We start from the raw sequence: 10,000 nt of genomic DNA, 5'->3' as shown, positions 1-10,000 counted from the left end.
ACACGCAATATTTAAAACCTTCCATATATCCAAATATACGCGGTGCTCTTGAGCCCACTGACCTACATCAAATCACATCAAATCAAGTTTATATATGACAAAGTTTATTTATCTTATACACATAACACAGCGGTGTAATGAAATTATTAGGGCAAGCTAGCTCCTCAACAGTGCAACAAAGAAGTAATACTAATAATAAAAACAGTAACATAATGTCGCAATAGAGAGAGTGTGGTTAGAGCTGTAGACTGAAGGAAAGTGTTAGCAGCTCGTCAACACTGACATTCCATAGGGTATTTAAACATTCCATAGGGTATTTAAACATTCCATCGAGTATTTAAACATTCCATAGGGTATTTAAACATTCCATCGAGTATTTAAACATTCCATAGGGTATTTAAACATTCCATAGGGTATTTAAACATTCCATAGGGTATTTAAACATTCCATCGAGTATTTAAACATTCCATAGGGTATTTAAACATTCCATAAACATTAACCTGACATGGGTACTAGGCCTAAGCCACCCCACAATTGGGCCCAAATTCTGCCTTAATTTGATTATTAATTTGATAATTGTTGACTTTATGTCCTTGTAATGTGTAGTATGGTATTATGATGTATGTGTTACCTATCAAATGGCATCCTGCTTTTGCATCTGATCATTACATTTCAATGTTAGAAGCAGTTTAGTTTGCGTCTGGTTTTTAGGCGGAAGTTAGTCAAATAGGGCCTACTTCATTCTCAAGTAATAGTGTACTCCTGTACTCCTGAGCAGGCTACTGCAGATCCAGATAGCTTAGACTATGTCGTATTGCCCTGGCTCACCCACATTGACACGTTTGTATTTGGAATAAATTAGAGCTGTATGTAGTCTACACTCTAAAATATAGGGGTTCAATAAAGGTTCCTCAATGATGCTTAAAGGGTTCCTCCGCTGTTTCAACTTGAAGAACCTCTAAATGAGCCTCCCGAAGCCTTTTCTTTTTAGAGTATACTGTATGCAGGATTCAGGCTAACGGTTCAGGCTAGCCCGGACGGCCGCTAGAGGTCGCTGTGGATACTGATTTCGCCGGGCTAGGTTCAGGCCTGCTGCTCACTTCATCGCCGCACGACGCCTGCAGGCCTAATCTCCGCTCTATAAACTAGGTGTACGTCGGTGTTCCCACCACTAGATGGCAGACAAAGTCCAGCGTTTATCAACCACATTGTTTGTTTTCCTGACCCAGGCCTGCGTCAGAAGTTCACTCGGACAAAGCCAACCTTATACACCTCATCATACAGTGAAACATCTTTACCTTCCCATTAAGACAGCTTTTTTTTATTTTTAGAACAATACAAATCATAAATGCTTTCTCTTTCTATCACCTATAGGAACAATGAGATGTTGTTCCTCTTGCTGTAGGTCGAGGAATGGTGCTCAGATGCGGTGAGTTAGATAGAGCGTCTTCATCAGTGGCCATAGAGTATAGCCATAGAGTATAGCCATAGAGTATAGCCATAGAGTATAGACATAGAGTATAGCTATAGAGTATAGCCATAGAGTATAGACAAAGAGTATAGACATAGAGTATAGCCAGAGTATAGCCAGAGTATAGCCATAGAGTATAGCCAGAGTATAGCCATAGAGTATAGCCATAGAGTATAGACATAGAGTATAGCCATAGAGTATAGACATAGAGTATAGACATAGAGTATAGCTATAGAGTATAGCCATAGAGTATAGCCATAGAGTATAGCCATAGAGTATAGACATAGAGTATAGCCATAGAGTATAGACATAGAGTATAGACATAGAGTATAGCTATAGAGTATAGCCATAGAGTATAGCCATAGAGTATAGCCATAGAGTATAGCCATAGAGTATAGCCATAGAGTATAGCCATAGAGTATAGCCAGAGTATAGCTATAGAGTATAGCCCGGTCCAGTGTGGGGGTAGAATCCACTGGCAGACGAACATTACCTGTGTTTAACATTACCTGCAGTTTTATAAATTACTGAAAGAGGGCGCTAGAGACTCAGAGATCGAGGATAGGCAAATCAAATTGTATTTGTCATGTACACAATATACTAGATACAGTGCAATGAAATGTTTTAGGGCAAGCAACTCTGACTCTCCTCAACAATGCAACAATCAACAATTAACAATACAGTGCAATAATAATAATAATAATAATAATAATAATAATAATAATAATAATAATAATAAAAATAAAAAGACTAGCTTGGGGGTGGGGGGGAGAGAAATACAGTAGAGAGAGAGAGAGAGAGAGAGAGAGAGAGAGAGAGAGAGAGAGAGAGAGAGAGGAAGATGTATTTTGTGATCTGCCCATAATGAGAGCAGCCAAGGATCAGTTTAGAAGTGTATACTAAAGCAGTGCAGGGCACCTCATCCTCATCCTCATCCTCATCCTCATCCTCGTTCTCATCTTACCTACAAAGACTTCTGGAAAAGACCCATAATGTAATGATGTAATAATGTAATAATGTACACGTCATGATAGCCTGCTTGCTTTTTTAGTCTGACATCACATCACATCTCTCTCTCTCTCTCTCTCTCTCTCTCTCTCTCTCTCTCTCTCTCTGTGGGTTTTCACCTCAGCAGGGCACATGGCGGTTTGCATTCAGTATCTTCCGTTTTCAAGCCATCCCATGTCAGAGTATGACCAAGACCACAGACCACCTTCTCTCAAAGCCAACATAACCTTTTCTCAGAAGGAGCACCTAGTTGACCCAGTTTAAAGATTCACGTTGAACAGAAGCTAATAGGGCTGTTATGATCATCTTTCAGATTTCTCTCCCTCAGTTTCTCTCTCTCCCTCTCTCCCTCTCCATCATGGGCCAACTGCTGACAACTTTGACAGGGAGACGATCGCAAGGATGATCATTTGTAAAAAGAGAATCAGAAGGTAACCCTGGTTTGACAAGCTGTCATCCCACGATCATCATCCTACCATCATCCTATCAGCATTTAGCCCCAAAGACTTTTCTTCTTCCTGTCATTTGGAGATAATTGGTAGCTCACCAGGGACAGCTGACTTTAACCAGCATTCTCAGCATTCCATTCTGGAACTGTGAAACAGTGGAGGCTGGTGGAGGCAGAAATCGGAGTTCCATTCCATGCATTACAATGAGCCTGTTCTCTGATTCCTGCCTCCACCAGCCTCCCCTGCTGAAGTAAAGTCATCAACTAGACCTAAGAAGGCGACCTGTTGGCCGAAACCTTGTTTGGTGGAATAAAGCACCCGGGAGCCACATATTCAGTGTGCGGGTTGTTCTTCATGATTTGATTACTTTTGCCCCAGCACCTGTAAATAAAGGACGTGCATATCTATTTTTGGACTTATCATCAACTAGAACCATCAAGCGCCACTGGAATGAAGTCCTTGGATGAAATGCATTCGTTATCTTTGGCTCATGCTTTTGAAAATGGTTTCCGAATTCACCATTTACCAATCCAAGTGCGTTTGTGAAATTTCATACATCTTGAATTTCCCTGCCATGGATACAGTGTAATTTCTGCGGAACATGCCTCATTAGTATTTCCGGATAAGGCGTCAGAAATGTGAGAAATGCTCGTTCTCACTAACGTGGTTAGTCAGACTTGTGTTGGGGTTTTTTCACTACGGAACCTTGCTTTTTGTAGTTGCGTATCGTGGTCAGCGTGGGTGTGTACGTGTGCGCGCGTGTGTGTGTGTGTGTGTGTGTGTGTGTGTGTGTGTGTGTGTGTGTGTGTAGCTGTGGTTCCCTGCTACCCGGGTGTCGCCACTAGGGGCGGTATAGGTCCGGCCTTCTCGTGTCCTCTCCAAGCTCCGAGTCGGAGAAAGTTTTCCACGGAGGGATGGAGGTGATTACCCTCCGCTAGTAAGAGGCAAGAGGGGCTGAGCCTTGAGGCTGCTGAAGGAACCGAACAGAGAAGGGGGAGGAGGAGAGGAAGGATTGATATAACAACAGTCGCTCTCTCTCTGCGCTCAGAGCGCTGTCCCCCTGCAAGCCTGCTACCAGAGACTGAGAGGGAGCGAGTTTGACTTCTTTTTCGAGCGCAACAACGTTTTACTTCTTGCTTCGTAGGTGCGGGTCGAACAGCGGAAAGATTGATCACTGATATCCTGAGCGCCGACTTCAGCTGAAAACATCTTAGACATTTTTCAAGTGAAATACGGACTGTCGGGACATAGCATTCGCTGCAACTTTATACAAGACCTCTCCGGGTTGGGAAGTGAGTTTCCCCATAGGACTGAATGACATTCTCCCGTTGGCTGTAATATTTACGGACACATTAGCTTGATAAGAGTTTGTAGTACCTGCCGAGGTGGTGTGGGATTTGAACCTAACGCAGAGGGAGTTGTCCAATGCAAAAGTACATGTATGAGAAAGCAATGGCTCAAGAGACAAGGAACGGCGGAACCTCTACGCTTAACAACAACAATGGGATCGACAACAGCAAGAGGAAACTGTTAATAGGGCTAGATCTGTTCTGTCTTCTTTTAGGTGAGTCTGGGAATGTTTATTATTATTATTATTTTATGACAATTGAATAATAACACACGTATGTTTTATTCGACATGAAAAGTGCGGACTAGAATAAACGGCGCTCTACGGGATGAGGGACACCTTTTGCTGTTATCAGTGGAAACAGAAGAACACATTGTAACCACTTTTTTGTGTGCATCCTTATCTCTCACTCTTCTCGCGACACCGCCCTGATAAACGGGGAGACTGAACCAAATATGTTTGATCGCAATGAATGGTTGTTATATTTCATGTCAAGTCATAACCGCAACACACCTTGCAGCCACGATATATGTATTGTGAATGTGATAACAGACACAGACACAGGAGCCTAATACCGAACACCACCAGAACTGTTTAAACGGTGCCTAGAACACTGCGGGTTGTTGACATTGTGTGAAGTGGTCGGGCGACATGCTTATTATGGTGAGGGCTAACCGACCCCAAAACATCTTGACCGAACAAGAGACACACCGAATCTAAGTACAACAAAACAACATGTATCTAACTGTTAGCGATATCTGTTCTCTCAATAATTGTCCAGTTTTTGAGAGCTCATTGGAGTTCACGGTTTGATCCTAAACATCCTCCCGCCAGTTTGAGAACGGACGCTGCCTAACGTCAGGCTGCCCGCCGGGGATCAATGTTTTGAAGTGTTGCCGTAACCTGCCCGTTTTACTGCCCCTAAATAGTCCGTGACCCCCTCACCTGCCCCTAAACCCCTTCCCCCCTGCCCCCTACCCATCCGAGGGGCCTTTTCGGAGCTGTGTGGAGGTGAAATGTTGTCAAATAAGAATAGAGTTTTTGAATGAAAATAGGAATGGCTGTCGGTGGAGGAGCGGTGGTGTAGTGGTGTGTCCCAGTGCTCTTTTCACGGCCATTCACAGGAAAGCGTTGACACTGGTCTGTAAAGTTTATTCTCATTTTCTGGCAGTGTGTCATTCCTTTTGTGACATTTCATTTTGTGTGTGTGTGTGTGGGTGTGGTGTGTGTGTGTGTGTGTGTGTGTGTGTGTTGTTGGTGTGTAAGGCGTGTGTTTGCGGGTGGTGATGGCTGGTTTGCGTTTTGTATTGTGAGGGTTGTCACTGTATCCCAGTCCACTGTTTCCAGCGCCGGCCCTCTCTCTCTCCCTCTCTCCCCCCCTCTCTCTCTCCCCCTCTCCTCTCCTCGGGTCTTCTCCCACTGAGAGGCAGGATTAGGAGAGTCAAGCCCAACTCTACACATTCTCCTCCTGAACCCTTCAGCAAATCCCTCACCAGCTGCCCCCCATCACTCTACTCAGATCGCCTTCTCCTCTCTCTCTCTCCCTCTCTCTCTCTCTCCCTCCCTCTCTCCCTCTCTCCCCCTCTCTCTCTCTCTCCCTCTCCCTCTCCCTCTCCTCTCTCTCCCTCTCTCCCTCTCTCCCTCTCTCTCTCTCCCTCTCTCTCTCCCTCTCTCTCCTTCTCTGTCCGGGGGAATGCATGGAGTAATTGCTTAAGCATGTGTTGTGAGGCAGGGGAATGCCTCTCTACTGTCAACCCAGCACTGTCCTCAGAGAGAGAGAGAGGAGAGAGAGAGAGAGAGAGAGAGATGGGGGGGGAGAGAGAGAGAGAGAGAGGGAGAGAGAGAGAGAGAGAGAGAGAGAGAGGGGGAGAGAGAGACAGAGAGAAGGAGAGAGAGAGGGAGAAGGAGAGAGAATGAGAGGAAGAGAGAAGAGAGAGAAGGAGAGGGAGAGAGATTCGGTGTGGGTCAGTCGATGTGAGGAACAGGTGGGAGGCTGACTCACAAGAACAGCATTATTATTATTATTATTATTATTATTATTATAGTCAGAAGCAGCACTGACCTTTATCCATGTAAAACGTGTTATAACAGCACTATAAATCAAACAAAGTTGAATGTGTTATAAGGCAGTTAAAGACCCAGGAGAAGTATGGCAGCGCTCTGTGTGGGTCTGACAGAGACAGATTGGCCCTGCAGACGGAGCTTCGCGGAGGTTTCTATTTGGTGGGGTTCTTAAAGGACCCTCAGACACAGATCCGCTGTTTCATCCACACTCGTAGAAACCAACAACGGCTCTGAATCCATGTGGACTGAATTTCCTGCACAAACCAAAACTTCCTCCGCTGTTAAAAAGCTGCAGGCTGGGCTGCAGTGTGCCTGTCAGAGAGAACACACACACACACACACACACACATACATGAAAACAGCCATGCACACTGCACACTGTCTCTGTCACACACACACACACACACACAGACACGCACACTCTCTCTCACAAACAAATATTCACACAAACACACTCTGTCTTTGTTATGCTAAACGTGGACTGGGCCGCCCGCTGCTGATTGGCTGGCCCGCTTTAGTGGGTTGGAGGGAGGTGAAGAAGGGGGGAATGAGAAAGAGAGGGAGAGAGGGAGAGAGAGGAGAGAAGAGGGAGAGGAGAGGGGGAGAGAGGGGGAGAGAGAGAGCTATCAGAGGGTAATGAAAGGGGAGGAGGGGGAAGAATGTGAGTTTGTGGAGGACTTGGAGAATGTGCAATTGTGAATGGGCTTTGTTCTGTGTGTGTGTGTGTGTGTGTGTGGGGGGGGGGACTGCTAATATGGACTGCTAATAACCATACAGTGTAACCTGCATTACTCTTCTAGTCTCTGGGTGCATGCAGACCATCTGTCGGCTGGTTAATGATACTCCTCCCACACACACACACACACACACACACACACTGTTGTGTGGTCATCAAACGTTGATTTATCCTCTGCAGCTTGTCCGTCTGCCTTCCAGACACCAACATTCATTTGAGGCCCTCGGGCCCTGCTAATAACTCACTATAGCACTGGGACCATCTGAGGCCATCTGTAACACACACACACACACACACACACACACACACACACACACACACACACACACACACACACACACCACGTCATGTCCTCTGAGCCTCACAATGGATTAGGATCTTCATATACCCGGTGCACCCAGTGCTCCCAGTGCTCCCAGTGAAGAAGGCTAGTTATACAGACAGCATGTTGACTGTTCCTGTACCAGAGGCCTGGCAGGTGGTTTTTAGGCCCCCCTGTGTCCCACTCTTAGCCCTACTGGCCTAGCCACCTCTGGCTAGGGTTCGGGTTAGGGTTAGGGCTCATCTATGTTCTATAGACCAGAGGAGGCTAGTGGAGGTAGAAATCGGAGGACAGGCTCATTGTAAATGTCCACCAGCCTCCCTTGCTACAGACCCTCCAGTAGAGTGTTTTCCCCAATGGTAGATGGCAGGGTCGGAATTCCTTTACAATTCCATTCATTCCGGTAAGTGATTTGAATTCCAATGACGTTATTGAACAAGAGGATGTTCATTTTCAACCTTACTGGCTGTTCTCCAGTAGTCACCAACTCTGCTGTGTGTGTGTGTGTGTGTGTGTGTGTGTGTGTGTGTGTTCTTTACGTTCTAGTGTAAATTGAAAATAAAAAGCATTTGGAATCAGAATTTGAGTTTCAGAACACTTCCTGAATTGAGATTGGGATTGAAAAGGAATTCGCCCCAAACCTGGTAGATGATAAACCAGGTAGATGATAAACCTGGTAGATGATTGGCTGATTCCTCTTATGAGTGTTCCTGGCTAGAGGTCATCGAAAGGAGAGAGCAGCTAGGCGTAGATGACTCTGGCAGCTGGGGACACACACACACACACACACACGCACTGTCCCAGAGCCTAGTGGAGAGTTGACAGCCAGATCAGAGACGTGTGACTGCTCAGGAAGCAGTGCTGCTAAAACGAAGAAGCTCCCTCACCTAAGTCCTCTTCTGACGATGGGACCGAGGGGTGTGTGTGTGTGTGTGTGTGTGAGTGTGAGTGTGAGTGTGAGTGTGTGTGTGTGTGTGTGTGTGTGTGTGTGTGTGTGTGTGTGTGTGTGTGTGTGTGTGTGTGTGTGTGTGTGTGTGTGTGTGTGTAATGGGACTGGGACCTGGAACCCATTCAAGGTTGGAGGTGTTCCTTCTCAGAATATAAACTCAGGCTCCCCATACACACACACACACACACACACACACACACACACACACACACACACACACACACTCACACACAAACACACACACACACACACACACACACACACAAACACACACACACCGTACTTTGACTTTTAATCCAGTGGCTGGTTTGAAAGCAACAGCCACTGAAATGCCTCTTTGAGTGTTTCTATAGTGACCAAACCCTGTGTGTGTGTGTGTGTGTGTGTGTGTGTGTGTGTATTAGCCTATATCAGGATAATAGAGGTATATTAATGTATGATTGTATGATGACTCACTCACTCACACACACACACACACACACACACACACACACACACGCACGCCCACACACCCACACACCCACACACCGCCCAGGGGAATGTGGCTCATTAAAGCCCTATAGCATTAAGCCTATTATATGTTATATAGCATTGACCTCTCCTGTACCTCCCCATCACGGTCTTATAATGTTACACCAGCCTCCCTCCTCCCTCCCCCCTCCCTCCTCCCTCCTCCCCTCCTTCTGTTACACCAACCTCCCTCCTCCCTCCTCCCTCCTCCCTCTGTTACACCAACCTCCCTCTCTGGCATCCACCCTCCCTCCTCCCCTCCCTCCCTCCCTCCCCTCCCTCCCTCCTCCTTCCCTCCTCTCTGGCATCCACCTCCAACTCTCCAGTCACAGCTCCCATTAAAACCTCAGCTTTCACCCCTCCTTCCCTCCCTCCTTGCCCCCCCCCCACCCTCCCTCCGTCCCTCCGTCCCCCACCCTCATTCCCCCTCCCTCCCTCCGTCCCTCGTCCCCACCCTCATTCCCCCTCCCTCCCTCCGTCCCTCCCCAGCCACTTTAGGCTGACCTCCTCTATAAATATTTGTCAGAATTTCTCAAATTCTTCATTTGGCCAGCGGTGCAGAGAAACACTCTTTTAAGTGACATCTGAGGTAATTTTCTGAGTGTGTGTGTGTGTGTGTGTGTGTGTGTGTGTGTGTGTGTATGTGTGTGTGTGTGTGTGTGTGTTGGGGGGTGGGGGCTCAGGAAAGGGGAAAGGGTGGAAACGGAAAAGCTGCTGTCGGTCGGACATAGGTGTGGTGGTGAAACGTAATCCTGGATGACATTTTCCCCCCAGTCCATTTCCACTTAGCCTCCCCCCCCTCTCTCCTTCCCCCCCTCCCCTCCCCCCCCTCTCGCCTTTCCTCCCCCCTCACCTTCCTCTCTCTCCTCCCCCCCCTTCCTCCTCTCTCTCTCCTTTCCTCCCCCTCCCCTCCCCCCCTCTCTCTCCTTTCCTCCCCCCTCCCCTCCCCCCCTCTCTCCTTTCCTCCTCCCCCTCCCCTCCCCCTCTCTCTCTCCTTCCCCCCCTCCCCCCCTCTCTCTCCTTCCCCCCCCCCCTTCCCTCTCTCTCCTTAGAGTTAGGGTTCGGGTTAGTGTTAGTGTTAGGGTTCGGGTTAAGTTTAGTGTTAGGGTTAGTGTTAGGGTTTGGGTTAAGGTTAGGGTTAGG

The sequence above is a fragment of the Argentina silus genome, assembly GCF_951799395.1.
Source record: "Argentina silus genome assembly, contig: scaffold_451, whole genome shotgun sequence".
NCBI lineage: Eukaryota > Metazoa > Chordata > Actinopteri > Argentiniformes > Argentinidae > Argentina > Argentina silus.
This window is presented reverse-complemented; position numbering follows the sequence as displayed.